The sequence below is a fragment of the Pagrus pagrus genome, assembly GCF_965226575.1.
Source record: "Pagrus pagrus genome assembly, chromosome: 19".
NCBI lineage: Eukaryota > Metazoa > Chordata > Actinopteri > Spariformes > Sparidae > Pagrus > Pagrus pagrus.
Genome location: NC_140203.1, coordinates 14,390,040 through 14,413,706, shown reverse-complemented (window position 1 = coordinate 14,413,706; position 23,667 = coordinate 14,390,040). Strand labels below are relative to the sequence as shown.

The following is a 23,667-nucleotide window of genomic DNA, read 5'->3' as shown; positions in this document are numbered from 1 at the left end:
CCCATCTTGCACTTGAGGATGTTTTCCATCACTTTCTTTTGCTGATGCACGACCAGCAAAGCAATAACAATGTAAAAGAATGACCTGTAGCTGCATTCTGGGTCAACCAGCATTTCCCTATAAGGTGTGTTACTCTAACTGACATTATACAGATGTTGGGTTCTGCCAACAGTCTGTCATTCACAACTTTACAACCTACATTTTCCTGCTGAGGACTGAACTTTGCAGATGGCAAAGACTGATTTGATGGGGAGAATTGGTGAAAGACCAACTACTGTGCAGAATTTGACAGGCTGTGTAATGGTTTTACCAGTGTTTCCTTATTTGATACATTGGCGATGAATGACTGTGCAATTTTACTGCTGTGGGAGAGCAAGTGGCAAAACACGGTGTGAGTACGAATGAGTGAGTTTATTTTTTTCTCGGGGCTCATGTCGAGAATTTTCAGGAGCATTTTATGCCTTTCCTACAAAGTTGACAGTAAAGAGATGGCAGGAAATGAGGGAACAGAGAGAGACATGCGACAAATGAGCCCCCGGCTCATGGAAGTTGTGACTAATGGTTTGCGCTTTAACCCTGATTATTGATTATTTTGTCAATTCTAAGTTGAACATACCCTGCTAGCAGCTTTTTGATTTTCAGTATTTGTCATTTTCCTTATTCCTGAACACAGATATGAGTTTCAGACTCTATTACTATTTTCTGACATTCTTTAAACCAATAATCAAGACAATGATGAGCAGATTTTAAATGTATTTAGTCACAGCTGCATCAGGACTTACAAATCCATCTATTGTACACACATGCCCACATGTTCAGGTACCAGAGGACCATCTACATGTCAATACCTGCAGACAAAATTCAGCACCATGGACAGCACTCTACGACGTGATTCTTGTCGTATGTAATTGAGTATCCTCACCTTAGATATCGAAAACTTTCCTAGTGTCTTGCCAAGCTGTGCCAAGACGTTTTTTGGACTGAGTCTACTACAGTATATGGAGATCCTGTAAGGCAGACATTGCAGCATTTTAAGGTGCGATGTAAATTTCTCTGTCACGTCCATTTGTCATTCATACTAATGCATACATAACTTTATTGCAAAAAAACTACAAACATCCCTTCTTTCATTGTGTCTCATAGAGCTGATACAACAAGTTGATCAAAGGAGTTCACCCAAAAATTAAAATTCAGTAATTTTCTACCCTTGATGATAGAAAGTCTGGTGAAATGTTGTCCTCTACAAAACATTTCTGGAGCTTCACAGCTAAACAGCATTGCAGCATTCTCCTTAACAGCTGGTCTTGTTTTTTAAAGGTAAAATAACCAAAAAAAGAGACATAAATTGGCATAATTTATGTCTCTTTATTTATGATCTTGGAACTTCTCCAGAAGTTCCAAGATCCCAATGATTTGAAAAGACGTACAACTTTTTTTAACCTGAGATCTTCACTGTAGTCACTAAGCTAAAAGTGTTAGCACACACTCCAGCTGAAGTGGGTGCACAAGCCCAACTGCCCATTGAGGGTGTCAACAACGTCTGGGTTGTTGTTGTTGTTGTATTTTCCCCCAGCTACTTTAGTTCTTTAGAAGAATGCTGTAATGTTGTTTAAATATGAAGCGCCAGAATGTTTTGTGTACCACGAAACTTCACCCTGTTATAGCCTGCAAAAAGATGAGGACCCAAATGCAGACACGACAGTCACTTTAGGACACAACGTAAGCTGTAGCCCAAAAATAAAAACCCAGGCAAAGAAAAGGGCAGGCAACAACACAAAACAGGCTCGGTAAGATCCAAACGAAATGAAGTACTGAGATCTGAGATCTGGGAACAAAGGCAGGATAGCAAAAAGAAAAGAGGAGGAAACACAGCGACACCTGGAACAAAACAGACAAACTTGCAAAGAGAGAAGGAAAGACAAATGTAACTACACAAGGGAGGGAAGACTAATAAGAGACAGGTAAAACTAATGGGGCAATCAAATAAGGCGGGATAAACACAAAGACAGGAAGTGGAAAGTAAAATTTGACACACAAGCTCAAATCTACCAAACTTTAATTTTTGGATGAGCCGTTCCTTTAATCAAGCCCAGAGACGGAAAATAATCAGCAACTATTTAGGTAATCAACTAAAAGTTTTCTGACATTTTATAGGCAAAAATCTTAATTGAATAATGAAGACAATAATCAAAAGATTTATCAGTAAGTCTTTAATGTAACTGAGGGTGTTGACACATGTTGAGCACAACACTGGCTCAATGAATAAATGAATGAATGTGAGCTTGTGAAGCAATAAAAATGGAAACTCTGGGAAAGAACAAAGGAGTGAGAAGAAGAGGCAGAAAAATGCCAAGAGATAGAGAGAGAGGAAGAAAGAGAGAACATCTGGTCAGTGGCTCTGTGGCTTGAATTTGGGGTGTAGAATGACAACACACACAACACACACCCAAACACATGCACAAACATACACACAGTACTTTTCTGACCCGACTTTTATTGTGCTGAGACTTTTAAGCTGTTTAATCATCACTGCGTTGTTATGGTAAGCACACATCACTATTGAACTAATTATCAGTCACTGATCAATTACTGGCTGATCTCTTCATAGCTTCGTCCTGCAGTCTTGTTGTTCTGTAACAGTCCTAACAAGATTCAGATGTTGGAAGTCAGTCGTCCATGAGGGAAAAAATGTTTCGTCACACCAGAAAACAATTTGTTTGATGCAGCGGAGCACCACATATTCGGCGTTTTTTCCCCTGAAATACTGTAGCAGGCTTTAGGGGCTTCCCTCTCTGGAATGGATTGTCATTCAAATGTTTGCTTTGCGAGAAGTAACACACAGTTCAACAGTGATTTACATCATTTACGACAGTTTATTTTGTAGCAATTGGAAGATATTTAACAAACGTGAAGGAATAGTGAAAAATGACTCAAATTTTCAACTAAAAATATACAAAAAAATGTGACTCACTGTAGCTACAGTGCGGATAAAACATCGTCACAGTTGCAGGTCTTGTAAATTTAGCTCAGAATGCAAAAGCAGTGCCTCTCTAATGATGAATAAATAATTTTTTTAGATGTGGCCACATTTCTCAAAATCATTTTCCCCCCTCGTAGGAAAGAAGTGAGTCAGTCTCATTGTCTCGTGGTTTCGGCTTAAAACCGCCGTTGCGATCTGAGGCCAAACTTCAAAGTCGAGCCGAGTGGAAGTGCTGATCCTGGGTCAGCACCCAAAGAGAAATGGCTATGATTGTTTTTTATTCCCAAAGACCTCAGCGGACTTCAGATCAGCAAATGTGAGCATCTTTAGCTGACACGGGTCCCCTCCTGGCTCCGTTGGTCATGCCTTGGATAAGTCTTGATTGCTCATGCCTAGAAGGAGAACGCCATTAGGGACCAGCAGTTCGCCTCAGTGATTCTAATTGTTTCATTGCGGTCGGAGCTGGTGGCTTTGAACGCATTATGGTCTTCAAACCAGCTCTGCCGAAATGGCCCTGGCAGTTAACTTTAATTACAGACACATTAAAGCACTTATAGACAAAAAGGAGGTCTTACGATAAACTTACAGATACTGTACGCTACAGTTACGGTCAAGCTGTTGAATAGATAATTCCCAGTGACAGTCCTAATCCAGTGCGCTTTGATTGCGATCTGTTGAAGCATGAAAAATAAAGCCATTCTAAATTGAGTCCTTTTAAAGTTTTGTTTTGTTGTCCTTCCTTCCCACATTATTTTTGTCATTCCATTGGAATGTACTACATGTACTTGGAATGGAAACAAACATGGATCGGCGTGTTAACTGCAGCAAAAAGAGCAACTTGAGTAAACACCTCTCGCTCAGGCCGCCTCAGAAGGTGTGCCAGACTCCTGAGCGAAGAGACACGACCTTTAGATCGCATAAACAAAGATGTTCTGAGGCAGTGATGGAACAATAAGACTTTTAAGGATGTTTCATGATTCACACACCACAGTATTTCCGATGGTCTCCAAAAGCTGATTTTTTATAAAAAGACAGGTTTATAAACCCTAAAGTCTCTTGTAAAGCTACAAACAACTGTCTTCAAGTAATAAAAAAATTCAGTTCACACCATGATCGTCTCTCATTAAGCCTTCTGGTGATCTGGTTTCTGTCTTTCAAAGGCATGTCCTATTGTTTAGAAAGTAAATGATGCAACATAATGTGAGCCATACATGAGTGTTTTCTTCTGGGCTGAGCATGTTTGTCCTCAAGGGCTGATTCAGATGACTCTAACCAATCTTTCTTAAGATTTAGCAGCATCTAGCGGTGAGGATGCATATTACAACCAACTGAAAACCCCTCATCTCACCCTCCCATAAACCCAATCCCAATGTCCTCCTTGAGCCTTAAACCCTGAGCCCTCAGGGACTTAGTTTACATCACCTGCTAAGTGTTTGAGTAAGAAATATGTTATAAATAGGATTGGGACAGCACTTTGGACAGCACATTTCACTTCACCTTCACTTCAAGTTTTAAAATACTGTATATAGCCAAAAACCAGGGGAACAAATAAACACAAATAGAAACGTATTCAGTCAGAGGTGTCATTAAAAAAAAAAAGTTCGATATTGTTTCAAAAGCTTGTTACTTTTTTTGTTTAATAAACTGATTGAATGTTTTAAATAGAGAATCATATTGAGGACAAAATGTCAGATTTAGGAAATGATTTAGAAAGTTTACATTTGTGAATAAAAAACGTTGCATGTGGAAAAATGAAATCATCCAGATTATTGTTTTTGGTTTTTTTTTGGTTTTTTCAGGCGTATCCTGGTAACCCATTGTAACCTTGTGTTTAATGTTAAAATGCTATGAACTGTGGGTAACAAGGTTGCTGTTCTTCTTCAGCCACAACTGTGTTTTAAAATCGACAGTGAGAGGGAATAGTTTATTTCTTCGGTCCATGCTGTAAAATCATGACCCAATATGAAGTCATAACGGAGCTAATTATACATTTGAAAGAAAGTGCTGCCATATTTTGGTTTATCAGACACTGAACCTCGCATCTGTGAAACAGACATTAACCCTCTGACATCTGTCGTACAGATATATTCATACACCAACAGCGTAGTGATGCCGTTCAGTCAAACAAACAATGCTCAGAAACATAAGCTTCACAGAGCACATAGGAAGTGTGTGCAGCAGGTGTTGATTTTATTAATGGCTGTAGACCTCCTCGATCGGAAGTATTTGTTGCTTCTTATGTGCGCCGACTGTGTAAGGTCAGAATAAACTAACATCATCATTAGCGATGGATGTGGTTTCGGAGAATTACTCTCAATGGAAACACAGCATCAACACGTCAGTCAAAAAATTAAACAGATGAAACTGGTTCTAGTTTCATACTGCAAAACCTTCATGGTGCAAGTAGTGAAGCAGAAGCAAAGCATGAAGTTGGACTTCAGTTCAAAGTCTGACATCACAAAACCTCATTGGCTCCGTCTGCAGCCACTTTCATACTTAATTTGTCAACTACTGTCTTGAATTACAAACTGCTGATTCCCCATATTAGATGGTAATGCTTCTATGACTTGAGTTTACATTTTGAAATGTAAACCTAAAGTTTTGAAATGCTTCCCAAAGCACCGCTGACCGCTTCCTCTAACAGTGTTGAGATAGCTCTCATATTTTAATAATGTTAACTACATGGAAGTAATTACAGTGCGGCTGGTGCAGGAGACTTGAAAAGCTGAAGCGTCAAACACAAGTGCCACTGGAATGCTAATTCTCTTGATGCATTCACATTGGTAACAAATAACATTTCACCACCGTGATGATCATTTCCATCGCTTGGCTGGCTGTTAACTCACTGGCAGACGCCCTAATGTCGAGGAAATAAACTCACTGAGCTGGAGAGGTCCTTTCGGATCTATGAATGATCCTCATTAAACATTTGTGGCCTTCTTCACTGTCTGTTGCACGAAATGTCTCCTTTACTGAAAGGAAAAGTTCACCCATAAGTGAAAATCCAGTGATTATCTACTCACCCCGAAGCCTGTGGAAAGTTGGGTGAAGTATTGTGGTTCATAAATCATTTCTGGAGCGTAAAAAACAACCCCAAAAAAAGAAAACATAAAATGGCTCAGCACAGCTCGTCTGGTGTATGCCATGTTTATGCAAGCCATGAGATCCCAAATTGATTAAAAAAGACAATATTTACACACTTGATGAGTGGACCAGCTCATGCACCCACTTCAGAGCTTAGCTCAGCAGCTACAGTAAACATTTTGTTTCAAAAAAGAGTGTAAATAGTGTCTTGTCAAATCAATTGAGGATTTTGAGCCTTTCGGAGACTTGCATTAGGCTGGACAAGCTGTGTGGAGCCGTTTTATGCTTTCGAAGTCCCCATCTACTGAAGCTGTTATGCTGTGAAGCTCCAGGAATGTTTTGTGGACTACAAAACTTCAGACGACTTTACATCTGCACGGGGGCGAGTAGACAATGACTGAATTTTCATTTTTGAGATGTACAGTATACGCCATATCTTTCAGACCCATTCAGTAACTTTTATTTATGATCGTGAAACTATAGTCAGAAAGTCAACTTGCTTATTTGGGAACATAAAGAATGACATGAACGTACAATATGATACATATTTCTAGTTTGATATCATACATTTATTTACATCATCTCATTGTATTCTGTGGATTTATTCTGTTAGACTTTGGAGAAACTACTCCCCCTACTTATAAGCATGGTATATGCATGTAGTAGTTTATATCATACGATAATATAGTTATAAGCAGATTTAAGTCTTTTTTAATGTATTGTTAAAAACTGTAAACACCCATAAGTTGAGGTTGGTACATAAACAGATAGTGAACGACAATCATGGACTTTATATAACATGGATATAGTCTCTGTGACATCAGCCATAGGTTTTTGAAGAACTATTGTGAAGCTCAGTGACTGTCACCAACTTGGCAGTGGCTGTCTCCGTCTAACTCATGGCTAATCCAAAAATGTCCAATGTTCAAATGTCCAAAGTTTGAATACTGTTTATTAGGCTAAATAGGAGGGCTGAAAGTGCCATCAACTTTAATCTTAAAAAATAAAGCAAAGCAAAATCTCCCTTAATTTTGAACAGTTTTACCTGTGGGGTAATTTTGTCCACCATGGATCATACTAACATCCACATCTAGCTCTTCATGCTCTGTCCAGTGGAGGTGCATGGCCTTCACTGAAATATTGATGTGGGGACTGGGAGTGTTGGTTCCGGGTGAATAATGCAGCAGGTGGATTAGTTCTGGTTTCAGAGAAAGCGAGCGGACGGATAAATTAATGATTACAGCTCCTTCCATCCACCTTTCTGACGGAATTAAAGGCAAAAAGATGCAAAAAGAGAAGAAGAGAAAATGCCAGGCATTAACAAACATTAAAGGACTTCTGTTTTTGTTGCAGTTGCAGCCTTGCAGTGTTATTTGAACCCATTTATAACCAACAGGTTTGCCTTCGTGTACCGATGTATTATAAAGACCACAAGTGTCATGTCAGTATTCATTCCTAACTCTGTTGTAGTCTAAAGCTCAACAATAATTAGCTACATTACATTAAGCAGACTTAAGTGAGTGCCTTTTACGTGACCATAATGAAGTTTGACTTTCAGCGTAAACTGGCACATCTGTCACAGTCCAGACATGCATGTAGTAAAAGAGAGACTAAAAAAATGGTATGAAGCACGAGTGAGAAAGGGGGAGGATTTAGGAGGGACATAGGAAGGGGAAGAGGGGGAAAAAAGAGAGAGATAATTGTCTTTGATGATTGATTATTCTGGTGGCTTTTTTGTTTATTTCAGCAGGCGGGAGGTTGAAAGCAGAGTAGGCCTGTGACCAATCAGTGGTCATCATTAAAGACGGGAGGAATGCCAGAACCAATCAAATGCTGGTTCATTAGCAGGCGGGACGAGTACGAGGCAGTCATGTTGTCTGATGGCAGGCAAACGGATTAGAGATGATTGTTAAGTCTATAAAAGTTGTGATCTTAAGTGTTTCCTGCATCTTTACATGTTCCCTTTTGTTTATTTGTCAAACTCAGTATTGTACAGCGTAATTTGCCAGGTGTCTTTTGTTAAACATGCGATGTAACATTTAACTGTCTACTACATGGAGGTCGGTCAGATTTCAGTTTGTCTGACACTTATTTATATCCAAATATCTGCAAAAATGACATTCCCATTAGCCTCTGCTTTACTTTGTGTTTAATGCTAACTGCAAAAAATTTTAGCGTGCTGACACACTAAATTAGGAGGGTAAACGCTAGACCGGCTAGACATCAGCAATGTTAGCATTGTCATTGCGAGCTTATTAGCATGCTGAAATTAGCATTCAGCTCGAATCTGTGCCTAAGTTACCAGAACACTGATCAAGTTGCTAGGGGTATGGACCTGAATGTTTCTTTTGTGTAGTTTTAGCTAATTTAATGCCATGGTTTGACAATGCCAACTTACTTTAACCTGGTTGCTATCATTAAAACCTGTTCTTTTATGGGGGATTTACCCATTTTAAAGTTTTTGCCTCCTCACGTGCAAATGTTGCACCAAAACAAGTTCCTCAAAGTTTTGGCACAAGTTTTCTCCTTTGGGCTGCCTTAGAAGATTGTGATTGAGCCAGAGTATTTTTATTTTTACCCCTATAGCAAAATGATAATGGCTGCAGCCAGCTCCAGCTCCAGCAATGCCAGACCAGTAGTTAACATTAACTGATAAACATTTTTTGAGCAATCTGAATTCATTAAATTCCATTACAAAGACTAATAATTAGATAGGCTACAGAAGTTATTCTTCTGTGCTTGATGTCTATAGGATGTGATAGTGAAAAATGGCTGTTATAAATTCTCACAGCCATATTTAAATAGCTTGTTTATTTCGACCAAATGTCCAAAACCAGATGATATTCAGTTTACAATCACATAAGACAAAAAAGCATCAAATCCACATACAGTAGGTTGAAAGGCTGAAACCAGGGACTTGGTTTGCTTGAAAAATGCCTTAAACAATTAACTGATTGTCAAAACAGTTGCTGATTAGGTTTATGAATTAATCAAGTAATTGTTGCAGCTCTAGTTTACACAAACACATCCACACATGATATTTGTCTCTCCGGGTTTGATCCATGCCACCAGGCTTCTCAGTAACCAGAGTTTACTTGGCATGGCTGCCATGACGTGCAGGATTGCGTCAGGCAGGAGGTAAAATGGAGGCCAGGTGTTGGCGAGTTATTTGGCCAAAATGCTCCCAGACCTTCAAAGCACGAAGAACATCCTGCTTCAGACATCACAGTGTGGCACTATGTTTCATTTGGAAGATTTTAAGGATAGTTTCTGGAAGTCTTTTGACCTTGACGCTGCCACAAAGGCACGCACATCCAACTTTACACACTTACTGACACATTAACACACACACATTGGCATAGAGGTCAGATAAGGGTGAGAGGTCAGAGGAAATAGTGAGACATGGGAAGTTCTATCAGCTCCTTCCTTATGTTACAGGGGATTTTGTAACCTCCCACACCAACCGAGCACACACCAACCTGCCCCCCACCACCACTCACGTCCATTACTTTGGCCATCGTTGGAACAAGACACCTGTCCTGTTCCATGTCCCGAGGTTGGATTTCAGGTATCAGGTTAAAGTGGGCCAGTAACCCCCTCCTATTCCCTTTGCTAACCTCTCTGCACACGCTCAGTTCGCAGGTGACCAGTGTACCTGAAGCTTTATCCTCGACATATTAGCACACCAGTTCCACCTCCCCCGCACGACACATTAGTGAGGAGAGGAGAGGGCGACCAGAGTTGAAAGGCAATTATGTCTGGTCTCTGATGAGAGAACAAACTGAGGCAGACAAAGCCCTGTGATGTGGTGAAGCCATCCAACCATGCCCAGGTACACAGGTAGACAATAGACAGCCGGCTCAAAGCCCCGCAAAATGCATTCTGTCTAGACACGCGAACAAACCAAAGCAAAAAGAGTCCATACAGGGAAGATGAAGACATTCGTTTGTAGGTGAGACAGGAGCAAAAGGTTGTTGGGCTGAAAAAGCTTTGAAAGTACTTTGAAGCACTTGAAATGCCCTTGAATGAACCTGTTAAGCACTTGTCTCAGTAGCAGGCACTCCACTTTAAAGATCAATCAATAAAGATTATTTTACAGGGCTCTTTATGTTGAGAGCGGGTATTTGAAACATGTTCTGTTTTCTTAGATCCAACGATGACTCTAAGCCTCAAGTGGATATTCAAGACAGGCTCTTCTGGAACTGCACCTGTGTGCCATTAACATTACTGTGTAATGCAGGTAGATTGGCAAATATGGAGAGCTCACTACTCAGTTTTTGCTGAATGCATTAAGATTAGAAAGTCTTGATTCTCTTTATTTTCCTCCAGATCATATCTTATTTCATATCAACATAGGATATGCAAATTACTTCCCAAATTGGTTTACCACTCAAAAGATTTCTACATCTTGAAACTAGAGCTGCAATGATAAGTTGATTAATTTGAATTTCAGAATCATTTCACTTATTCAACAAGCAAAAATGCCAAACATTTGCTCTCTAATGTCAGAACTTTAGGCTTTTCTTAGTCATATGTAATAGTAAACTGAATATCTTTAGATTTTGGACAAATAAAACAGGCTATGTGAATACATTATCTTGGACTGTGGGGAATTATAACATGTTTCGCTATTTTCATACATTGTTACAGACGAAGCAATGAATCAATTAATAAATACAAAATCAGCACATTAGTTGATGCAGGCCTAATTAAAACACTGCTAATAAAACAGCTACATTTTTTTAGTTAAAACTTGAAGATTTGATGATGATTATTTTTTAGGTTTATGCTGCAGCACCTCTATTCAGCCTGTCTGAACCTTCCGTTTCAGTGCCTGTCTCTTTAAGGCCGCCTGTCTGCCCTATTTGGTTGACTCTCTCAGGCCTGAGCAGAGACTGCCCCATGTTATTACGCATTAGTGTGAAGTGTGTGCGTTTCTCGTGTAACAGACAAACGGCACACAGAGCTGCTTTATAATTTTAAAAAAGTGGAAATCTCACTTTCTACAAGAGGGGAAAACACTTCTCAAACCACTCCAGCAACATTGCACTTGCACTGCTGATCCATAGTTTCAATATGTTCCAATTGTTCACCAAGAAATCACAAAAATATTTGTCTTTTAGTTGAGATTCTCCACAACATAACAAAATAAACTGCTTTTATGCCTACTCATAGTTCTAAAGCGGCAGTGAGAGTAGTGTTTTAGTAATTTACTGGTGAATTAATGATGTTTGGAACATACTAAACATGAAGATCAGCACCACAGAAGTGGATTATTGAGTTTTTATGGATGTTTTGAAACATTTTACAGGGTTTTTCCCCGTTATTGGAAATCATCGTAACTATTGTGACTCCAGCTGCCTTCCTCCTTACACAAAAGCTGTAATATGTTCAAAGCCACCTTCCAAGGCTATAAGTTAAGAGTATTTGAAACTTTAAAGATTTTTAGTGGAATATTTTTTTATTGAACTCAGATAAATCAAAGCATGAAATCATCCCAAATGTTACACTCCACATAACCTTAAATTTACTGCACTAAAAACTAAAATAACCTGTCTTTTGAAGAAAAGTGATACATTTTATTATTGGCATTTTAATGCTTTCTCCCTTTAGTCTAAATGTGTTTTGTGATGGTTGAGTGATGATATAAGACATGTTTAAGACAGATGACAAGGTCCATAATAACTGCGTTGCAGGTTTGTACAGGGCATGCATGAACACCTGTGATCATGTGCTCAAGCTCCCTTTGATTCCACACTGGAGCTCACAACAACACATGCTTTTAAAGAAGTGCTGCTACCGGAGATGGCACACACTTTTCACAGACGCACATACAACACACACATGATCCTGCGGTTTTCCAAACCACAACAAACACTCACTCCAGGACTAATCCCATGTCTGTATGTAGTGTTTTCTCCTGTTTACACTCTGCAGTAATGATAGGACCATTAGACATGAGACTTGGTCTCACATAAAAGGAGTCATCATGCTTCATCATTGCAACGGTCTGCTGCTTGTAATGAGGACAGTGAGGCTGGGCTTCCCCTTGTATAGCTGCTAATGTCTTGACTCACGGGTTCCCGCAGTGGCTGTCCCTCATATGTCCTGACTGAAGGTAAATCCCACTATACTCCATTCGTCTCTGTGGTTCTCAACCTGGGGAGCAGAACCTTCTCAAGGAGCCACAAAATCAGTCTGAAAGATCTGAAGAGAAAAGCAGGATATTTTTTCTGCTGCACAAAATCATTTCAAGTCTTTTCTTCAGACTTTTATCTAATCTTTGTTTTTTATGTTTTTGGATCATTCATCTAAAAATTCAGCAACACTACAATGCCATCGTGCTGACAAAAATCAGTTCACAGAAAGACAGACAGGCAGACAGAGAAGGTGAAAACAATACCAGCTGCACTAGGGTGGACGGGAATTATTAGTTTGGATTACTTTCCTACTTTCTTGCTTCCTAGTTTCAGCCCCCTTGCTCAGATGATATATAAAAAGACCTGGCCAAATACTCAAAATTACAAAACAACACTTATGTGTTAGTTCCCAATACCAAAGGTGCCATGATGACACATACACATGCATTGCTGGACTAATTCAGAAATGCATATTAGTCTGGTTAGTCAAGGGATGTTATCAATGGGTGTGAATCAAAATGCATCTGATCTGTTGTAGGTCTATCTGGTTGCATCCAGAGCATGTGTGAGAGGACTTCTGGGAATCTGGAGCAATGACGCTCCTCTGTCACTCATCGTATCTCACCTACCCCATATTACAGTAGATAAACAGTTGTGATTGGCCCGACATGGGCCAGGTCTGTTGGAAATCTGTCTGAACCGGAGGTAAGCCCGGCCGGATGCATCTGCCAGAGCAAATAAAACATGAGCTTGGCAGATTTGTCTGGTTCCCAGGCTAGGTATTTGATCATGAATCAGAGTATTGGAAAAATTTAAATTTCACCTGATGATGATTGATGGATGATGGTACATGAAAAAGGAGGGCATCATTAAAGTGATTACATTTGATCCAGAGGGGGAAGTAAATGTCTGAGACAAATTTCATGGCAGTCCGTCCAACAGAGACATTTCACTTCATTTCATAAAACAACAGATGTTAACCTCATGATGGCGCTAGAGAAGAAGTCAGGGTATCGCCAAAGTCAGTATTTTTGCTTTTCTAGGGACCTTGAATGTCCAAAAAAAATTTCTATACATCTACTAGTTGTAGAGAGTCTTTAGTCTGGATCAAAAAACCTCCCTATAAAGCCATGCTGCAAAGAAGACATAAAAACTGTTTATTCTATTATCTGGATTGGGGCCAGAGAAAGAAGAGGAAAGTTGGAAAGCTTTGAGTGTCATTTGTAGTCGTTTTCGTGGAATTCGTTGAGACAAAAATATGGTTCCAGAGTATCAAAAGCCACCACCGTCTTTTAAAATTAAAGAGATAATCTCTTTTTTGAGTACATGTGTGAAACACTGAAGACGGCTGTGGAAAGTCTGCAGCTTGTTCTTTCAGCAGCTGTACTGAGCTGAGATCACCAACAGTGAACAATGAATTCAAATGCTGACCTAGAGGAAACAAGGCCAGTGGGGACAATGGTATGAACAGAAAACCATTCCTTAATGATAAGTTGGAGCATTTTGAAGATAGCGAGCTGTTATAGATTTAGACATTCTTTGACAGATTTGACAGTGACTTACAGTATTTGGAGCTCTGACACATCTTTGTGGATTTCAAAGGGTCTTTTTCATCTGGTGGCCAGTACAATTGGCATGTTGACTTGTCTGTCACCACTCGCAGCATGTGTAAACTTTAGCCAAGTCGCTCATATGGAGACAACATAACATAGATGACATATAGTCCTCTGTCCGGGGTTGACTGCCTCATTCTCTCTGTCTCTTTTTTTCTCTTTCGCTCACACACACAGAGAATCTGCAACAGCCGTTTTGCTGCTGAGGCCAACTCCCTCATATGGAGGCAACAATACACAAATATCTTTGATGTTCTGGATGCAGAGTCCACATGTTTCCCAGAGGGATGATTAATGACTAATAGAACAGAGAAGGATTAACAACTCTCACCGCAATGCAGGTCGTGAACTTTATACTCAACAAACAAACATGTCGGGTCACATTTGTTTGTACAGTGGTTTTTATTGTCGGTCTCGTCTGAGATGTTGAAGCGCGATGAAGCGACGTGGGAGCTCCCAGAGAGGAAGTTTTACAGTACTGCTCGCATGTGTGTGTTACATCATCAAAGTTGGGTAACTCACGTTGCCACTGGGCTCTACACAAGGGACTTCCTCAGATCTGTCATATATTACCTCGCACCTGTAACTTATTTTAAGGCAACAAAATTACATTCAGCACAGAAAGGGCTAGGACTTAATGGACTACACTTATTTAGTGTAGCCCAATTCATCTAAAACATTTTTCTGATCCCAGGCCAGGTACCCATGCTCTAGTCCATTGAAGTTATTTCTTTGGACTTTTCAATTGCTTTATTTGAAAGTACAGCTTGAAGAGGGACAGGAATTGGGATGAGATGGGGGGGAAATGCAAATGGCAAATGGCTACAGGTCGGTCTTTAACCCTGGGCCACTATGGCGAGGGCACAGCCTCTGTACGTTGGGCACATGTTCCGCCAGCTGAGCCACTGGGGCGCCCCGACTCTAGTCCATTGATGTTAGAAATCTAAGGGGTTTCCAGGAAAATAACGCAGGGTTGTCCAGCCAAGAAGTTGAACCAGGCTCATCTTTTGCTGTAAACGCAGCTTCATCTGGTAGAGCACTGCTTCGGCCAATCAGATAAATTCAAGCGCACAGTTACGTTGCAACGTAAATTCTGATTTCCGATTAAAGATAAAATAGCGGAGTAACCTTTCCTTTTCAGAGTTGTAAAATCCTCTCTGTTAGGGTTGCAAACTATTGTACAGTGTTGCCATCTGCTTAGGCTTGAAATGCATTAGTCTGTTTCTCAAACTGGACTTCCTGGATTGTATTTCATTGTCTCACCACTACATTAAACAATATCCCCCCACGAGCACAGCCCCTGCACTGTTTTCATGCAGCGCTGTTTTTGGTCTGATTATAGATTTCATGTCAAGTTATTTCTCTGGCACCTTTGAAATAGCACAGCGTCTTTTGATGTTTTGTTTCCAGACTACTTAAGTCGACGTGTTTGGATCAACAACTGTAGAAGACAAAGTGAATGTGATATTTCGAGAACAATAACCAGAACAGGAGAGATTAAACAGATATTGTGGGCATTTTATTTTTAGTTCACCCTAACTGTGTCACTGGCAACATAGTAGCCCTGTTTGTGTGTTGCTTTTTTTCTGTGTCCATCTTGAAGAAAGCAGCCTAGTGCATGGTCTCCTCTAGACCTCACAAAAGCACACAGATAATGTGGAAATGGCATACCTCAGCCTCCTACATCAGCTCAACACATTGTTAAGATGTGTGGCAGGATAACAATAAAACAACAGATTGGACGCAGTCAGCAGTGTATCTTTGATGTGATCAGTCGAGCATCTGGTCTAAGTAAGGCGTAGCATTGGTAGACCAACATGCCAGCATTAGCTTAGCACCTAGCTCAACCATGTGGACTGACAGACTGAGGCAGCTGAGCAGGCTCAGCTCATCAGAGACACATTAACCACCTGCTGCTGTCGAGGACAGGTCTTTTCTTCAACAACAAACCCTAGTTTCCTTCTCTTCATAACTGTTGGCTCTGTAACGATTCAGCAGCTCAGCTGACTCAACAGGAACACTTGTAATCTTGCTGCCAAGAGACTTTGCATTTTCACACCTATAGCGGGCCTCGAGTGAAGCCAGAATTTCCTGCAAATGTGCAAGCAAGCTGTGGATTGGTGGGAAGTTTAGAGGCAGAAGAGGGAATGCGTGAATAGTGAAGTGATGTAATTGTTGACACATGGATGATAATGGGAGCAATGGTTTGTTTTTTTAGGAATTTAAGAAACCAAATTCTGCTTCATGGGCTGCACTGACAGATAATAGACAGGCGTTTTATTGGTTTAATCTATGTCACTTGGGTTGTTTTGGATGTGAATGTCGTTCAGTGGAGCAGTCAAAGACTGAGGAGAAACAGCTGATGGCAACTGGACTGCCTAGTGCTGCCCCTTGTTTGAAATGGAATATATTACCTGATTGTTAGTTTAGACATTTGTCTTTGCAAGCATTCACTGACATTCCTAAAACAAAACTTCTGTGTATGTTCATACAGCTCTTTCAGAGGGTTTGTTTCTTGTCCTGCATTTTCAGTTCATATTCAGGAAAAAAAAACATTTAGCACCAATGCAGGAAGTAGTGTGAAGTTTAGTGGAGGTCTGGGTGGTTGTTGGCCTGAGACATAAGAAGAGATGAGGCAACCCACTTAAAGCATTTGATTAGAAACGTCTGTAACACATATCCTGCCAATTCCCCTAAAAAGGTAATCACCTGCTTTATAACAGCCTAACCAGGAAACATGTCAGACGATCATGTTTTTGCACTGATGAGGCAAAGTCACCAAACTTTTAAGCGTTTTGTTTTTGTTTTCAACCCAGATTTTACTGGTGATTCTATATATGCAGTTTCATGTCCTGGTGACCATTGAACCATCGTTGCATTCATTTAGATAGGGGCCAGGTCTTGTTAGCCCGAAATAACTTCCTGGGAGCTTTACCAAGATGGCTGCTGATTGGAAAGACTAGCCTAATAAGACTTTGGTCATATGAAACATTTGCCTTCTACACCGCTGAATCCGACTATGCAACCCATCTCATAATTGTAGTGGAAGGTGATTTTTACATAATTTTACCATTACCTTCTTTTTTTTCCATCAAACTTTACCCAAATACTTTAAGTTGTCACATCTCAACAATACTTTAGTGGTGTCTTGACAAGCTGCAGAGAGAAATTTGTAGTTGCAAAACTTTGGGGAGTTAATATGTAGCAGATAGATGACATGGACAACCCATCCAGAAAACATTCATTCCATTAAATTGAGTTAACTCACAGGGTCTTTTGTCTTGTTTTTTTAATCATTTATCGAATGGTTTGAATCATAAATAAATCATGCTGTTTATCTTCAACTCAAAATGGCACGAATCAACTCTCGAGGGAAATCAGAGAAAATTACTCTTTCTGGATGTACTCTTGTAGCAGGTCAATCACAGTGTCAGATGAGTTGTAGTGCGTGACACTGGCAAAAATTAGGTTATTGTATTACATTTATACACTTTTCTGAATTCTACCTGTCAACCTGCACGTGATTCATTTAAGTTCTTGCTCCATCTCCTGATTGTTTTATCTTGATCCGTCTTCTTTTTTGTTCTTTCCATCAACCAGGAGTAATACTTCTCTCTGAAGGAGCGGTATCTTTCTCAACTTCTCTATATTTATAAGGTCCATGACCTGAGTTCCTGCTAAGTCCAACCATCTAAAGAGACTCAGGGCTGTCTCAGGATTTAGTTTCTCACTCTCACATCTCAAAGACAAACACGATTACCATATTAACTGGTTTAAATAACTGCTAGTCTTTTAGAAGCTGATATTTATAATGAACCTTGACAGAAAACATTTGCTCGTAGAGAGGCAACAAACTGATCTGAGAAACAACATTATTGGAACGTTCAGCCATTTCCAGCTGAGCCTAAAACAAACACACATGACTTGATGACTACTCAACCTTTCACTGATGGGGATTACAGTACTTCGAAACCTCATTATACCATGTCTGATTATGGATTTAATCCTGAACCTGACATTGACTGGTCCACTGGACCGAGACAAGACATCCGCTCACTCAACAGGGGAGGGACCTGGAACATGGTCCACTAAAATGTTGCCCTGAAACGGGTTCTTGAATTTAGACGTCTTTTACCTATCAAGATGATAGACAGCCATGCTACTGATTTAAGTAATTAGCATAACATGGTTTAGCAAGAGCATGTAAAATAATTCACATTTTTTACCACATTGGATTAAAAACTCGGAACTGTTTAAAAATTTGGCCCAAAGACGAATGACCAGAGGGTTTGCAGTGAACCCAAGTGTAACATTGGGTTCACTGCAAAGCAGAAAGAAGAGGCTGAATGGGGAGAAATCATTCTGGACCTTTCCTCTAACTCCAGTCTTGCACAAAAGTTTCCTCTTTTATAGCAAAAATGACATTAAGGATACATTTTGCATAAGACATTGCATAAGACTTCATTCACACTGCTGATTTCCAGAAAAGGTTCAATACTGAGTGCCAATCCTGAAAACCCATCTGGGACTTTCCGTCAACAAACATTGTGAGACTGTCCTTCCTAGAAAAATGGCTCAACACATCAAAACAACAGCTGTTTACATTCAAGTGACAAAGCGCTGAAACAAATAGTTTGAGGATGTTATAGAGTGACAAAGTCTGCGAAGTTTAATGTAAAAATGTGTTGTTTTTTTCAAAAGCATTCGCCAAATAAATGTCTTCATGTGTCCAATGGTAAAGATTTCCATTCATTTTGGATGTGGATTAATAATAACATAACAGTTTTGTTTGGCCTGTGTGGAGCCTATTAAAGCCATCTAACAGTCAGTTCAGCATGCAGGGACCTCCAGCGGTGGGTCATGCCAGGCCGGTGAGCTCAGTAGGAAAGGTTGACCCAAATTTTGTCTGTCTGTCTTTCTCATTGCCTGCATGTCTGCTCTCTTCTCAAGTATTTTCAGATGGTTTTCAACTGAGATTTGACAGAAATGGCACAGTCAGAGATGTTTTTTAGACGTTTGATTGCATCAAGCCACTTTGCTGTGTTTACCATTCATCCAAAGAAAAGTAATCTACCATACATTTTGACAATAAACAGACTTTTTACTCCTGACAAAGCTGGTTTTCTTATATTCTGAAATAACATCCAGATCAGAGTTCCCAGCCCAAAATTATGTTTAATCTTGTGTAATCTGAATTTTGTTTGGCCATTTGTGCCTGCAGTATATCTGTGTCAGTCCGCCTCCCTTTCTTTTTTTTTAGTTCTTCCTTTCACAACCACAATATCATGATAATTTCTGTTTTTAGAAAACTACAACGACCTGAATCTCATAAAATTGTTTGGTGCTGTTAAATGATACACCCAGATCAACCCCAAAACTCCAGTTCCCAGCATGCTCATCTGTCCACCATTAACCCAGCAGATGAAATGATCCTCGCGGTGGTAAATCTGTCAATATGTCTGACATTATATACGTCTGTCTCTCACATCTAGCATATCCAGCCACTAGCGTGAAATCAAGAGAAGTCTGCTGGATAGTGGGAGGTGGAAAGAGGGTGGCAGGGACATAAAATACTGTGCTTGTGATGCATGAAAACTTTTTTTTGTCCCAACAGTAGCTTGAAAACCGCAAACTGGAACACACTGATTTAACTGCACAAATACTTAAATTCTCAATTTTTCCAACTTTCATACAGCTATTCACTCCTTAACCTTTAATTGAGTCAGATTATCCATAGTTGTAGAATCCCAAATTCCCTTAATGTGTCACTCGTATTCAGATTATAGAAAAAATAACTACTAATAATCAGGGATCCTAAATATTTGAGGAGAATGTTTCCCTCACAAAAATAAACAGCATAAAAATAATAATATGTAATTCCTTTAATTGTTTTTTTCACTGGAAACATCTGGCGGGGCAATCAGACCTTATGGTGGGCCAACTTTGGGCAGCCTTGCTCTGAAGGAACCATCCCAGAGAGTAGTAAAAGAGAAGATAACTAGTGATGAGGAAAAGCTTTTAGGGACTTTTGTTAGGTGGGGGAGTATTGAGAAGAGTGGGTGGGCTGTGATATATGAAAGAAGCAATGATGTCATGAGAATAATTTGTCTGGGAGATAAAGACGAGTTGTGGAGTTGTTATCTAAGAAAGATGGAGAGAGGTTAAATGCAATGAGATTTGTCACCACCAAAATACATTATAAGCCAGTAGTAGTTAGTCAAGACAGGAAAAAACATTGTGTGCTTTAATGCATCATAAAACTAATAAAAACATGCTAATTTGATTGGTTATTATTTTTATTTTTATCACTATTATCAATCATAGTGCCATCCAGTTTTCTACAGCGTTTGGAGCCGAGATGATGAAACAACGTCCTCACACTTTGATATATTATGTCCCAGCTTATTTCTGCTTTCCAAGAGGTTTTCTGCACTGTTACAACACAGCCGCGCTCTCGCATTTCTTCCTTTTGTCACTCCCTTCGCAGAGCAGAACGATCTTGTAAAAGTCCAGCTGTGAAGACAAATTCCAGAGCTTCCAGGAAAAATGCTATCAGACAGCTTTAGCCCAAATAACGCTGCTGATTAATCATTTACTAACAGGCTCTGACGTCGCTTCATATGAGAGACATCCAAAGGCTAAGGCATTACTCACGCCGCCTGGTGTTTCTAGTCTCTCACACACACACACACACACTGGTTTGTACAGAAAAACATGCATTCCCTCATGCACAAAAACACCACTTGGAGCTTGTACATGGGTGCATACCGCTCTCAGGCTCCTTTGGCCTGTTACCTGACTGCAGCTCGCAGACCAAGTTTGGTTTGTAACTCAACCCCTCGCTTTCCTCTGAACATTTGACAAGCAAAGCTCCAGCAGGTGACAGAGATGGAGAGCATGACACCGATAGAAAAAGCTGGTCTTTTTTTTTTGTTGTTGTTTTTTTTCTCCCTCCAGTGAGAAATTAACCTCAGCCAGATAAACGGTGATTAATTTACCTGATCAGAAACACATGGTTAAACTGTGGCGAGGCCCTGATGAGAAGTGAAGCTAAGGGCCAGCTCCTCTAGATCTAATTCATTACTGTAAGTACATGTAGATTCATTGCCTCAGCAGCATCGGTGGATCAAAGCAGTATCAGCAGATTGGATTACCGAACTTACAGTAATGATGATTGCTTTCTACAGCGAGACAGAGAGAAAGAGGCAGGGGGAAGGATAAAAAACAGAATTTGATCTCTCTTTTGCAGTAATCCTTTGCGTGATGACAACATTACTTTCCTGCTGGTGTCTCCCTCATTACAGTAAACCAGAACACATGTACGTGGTGTCGTTTGTTTGTGCTTGTAATTAAAGACCCGTCACTTAGAGACACTTAGGCCTCCCCAGGCCAAGACACACACAAAGGGAGATGTCTGTTGTGTAATAAAACTAAATGAATCATTGTAATTATTGTCAGACGGGTGCTGGCAGGGAATACCTCAGAGGCCAACGTTACGGAGTCACGTAAGCGCATGCATCGTGGTTATACAGTGTAAAGAATAATAAACCTGTTTGCGTAGTGCTTTACAGAACAAGATGAAACGGTACGTAAAGTCAATATAAACGTGTATCTTCTTTGATATATTCAAATGGTAAATCCATGATATTATGTACTCATCTGAGCAGTAATATCCTCATAATAAGGTCCATGCTCCAAGAAAGTCTCCAGATATTTGATGGCATTCCTGCTAACGTATCATTAAACAAGACAAATGGTTTAAACAGCGCTGAAATACTCCCTTAAAGATGGAAAAAGACACTTAAATGCCAGGGGCCAAGTCTATTCAGCTACAAATGATATTTTCATTTTCATTTTTTGGTGCTGCGGTCGGGTAAAATCCCTCAGCGCAACTGCTCCAAAACCATCTGTCCGAGAGGAGAGTAATCAGAGTCAGGTGAAATAACATGGATGAACCATGAATCACTGGAAAAGTTCTAATGTTGATTAAAAACCTGTATTGGAAACGTTAAGCAATGCTCTGGGCAGCTCGTTTGAGAGCCTTGAAGTTTTTAAGATTTAAATGTTACTTTTCTTTCTGATTGGACTTTTTGTTATTTTTGAATTCTCTACCTGCCACCGTGTGCCGTTTTCTGTAGAGCGTGACAGTTTAAAGGTCTAACACCTGGAGTTATTTGAGTCAATGAATCGTATCCGTTATTTTTCAACCATAAATTTGGAACTGTGTTGTTCAAATGGTTGTGATTTGGATGATTTGTGGATTCTTTGACTATAAACTTGACCTTTGTTACAAATCTGCTGTTGAAGACCTCAGCCTTCCTTTGCGGTGATTGCGAGACCGATGTGAGTGCTCATTGTAATTCTGTACTATTTCTATCTTCATTTTCTGGCTTTGAGCACTTTAAAGAACATTAAGAGGTTTAATGTAGAGTCGGACCGATACTTGCCAGTACCAATTTTGGAGAGTAAAAAATTCTGATATCAATATATGGACAAATATACACACAGTTTTTGCAGTGATACCGTAAATGTTATCAAACACCTGTGACAAAAATATGTAGAGGAGGCAGAACTTCACTCTCTGTTAATTTAGAGAAGAATGAATTCCTGCATTAGAATCTCTTCAAAAATAATTTCATATCGGGCAACACATATCAGTCGGGCTCTGGTTTCATTTAAAGGTTATGATTAAGAGCTGTTCCTTTGTTTTGTGTTTATGTCTAAGGATATTATAAAAAACATTTACTTTTTTGATTTTTGGGGGCTTTTTGTGCCTTTATTTTGATAGAATAACTGAAGAGTTGACAGCAAAGGGGGTAGAGAGACAGAGGACGCGCAGCAAAGGGCCACAGATTGGATTTGGACCCTGTGGCGCTGCAGCAAGGACACAGCCGCTGTACATGGGGCCCTTGCTCTACCATCCGATATACCGGGGCGCCCCATCAAAATATATATGTATATTGGCTTTTAACTGTGAAGTTATCTGTGGAATTATTTTATTACAACACAAGAGAGCAGGCTGCGATAGCCGTTGTTTTTTTCCCAAGAAGCCATGTCACATATTTCAAATTTCTTTTTTAAAACGTAACATTTCAACGAACAACGTTTGCCAAGAGTTCCTGAAAAATTAAACAAATGCATACTTGGAAAGAGCAAACTGTACTGCTGTAAATACTCATCTGCTGCATTATTATTACCTCTCCTGGGCATAAAACCTTGTATCTCTGATTTTCATTATGTTTTACTGAAAGTTATATAATCTTTGATCGACTCTGGTCAAAACCTGTTGGATAAACAGTCAGCATATGGGCGTCAGACCAGAAAACACAGCTGCTTTTCTTAGTTAGTAAAAAGTTGAAGCATGGGAGATGTGAGGTTGTCAGCCGGCAGCAGATGTATGTGAATCCGTCTCCTCTGGCTCTGGACTGTTTAGTCTGAGAGCTGCACTCCCCCATCTGCTTTACAGCTGCGTGTCCGAGAGTCTAATTAGAGCAATGATAATGTCCAATCATCTATGCTACATTAAGCTAACATCTAACGAAGCCAATCAGGAGGTCAGGGAGCACGAGGACTCAAAGCTCATGAGAGGAGCTGTTACTGTCAAAGACCTGCAATGAATTACTGGTTATGGTTTATTACATATCTTTACCAATGTTGACCTGATAACTAATAGAAAGGGTTTGTTTGTAATTGAAGAAAGCAGTGTTTACTCATAAATATCCACCAGAAGATACTTTATTCAGTTTGTTTGTTTGGTGTACGATGCCAACACTTGGAACATCTGAGGCTGTTTAAGTATCTGAAAGTCAAATACAGTTGCAAACTAGCAATGAAATAATTCGTTGTTTAA

The 23,667-nt window shown here is 39.9% G+C and overlaps 1 long non-coding RNA gene across 3 annotated transcripts in view; it reads left to right on the top strand.

Annotated features, from left to right (window-relative positions):
* Positions 1-23,667, top strand: part of LOC311275411 — a 110,654-nt gene that overhangs the window by 71,481 nt on the left and 15,506 nt on the right. The window contains exon 3 of one of the 3 annotated variants that reach the window (XR_014624867.1): positions 7,812-8,000. The exons of the other annotated variants lie outside the window; for them this stretch is intronic. This is a non-coding gene — a long non-coding RNA (uncharacterized lncRNA). Of the gene's footprint in view, positions 1-7,811; positions 8,001-23,667 lie in introns of those variants that run through there. 3 annotated transcript variants of the gene reach the window in all.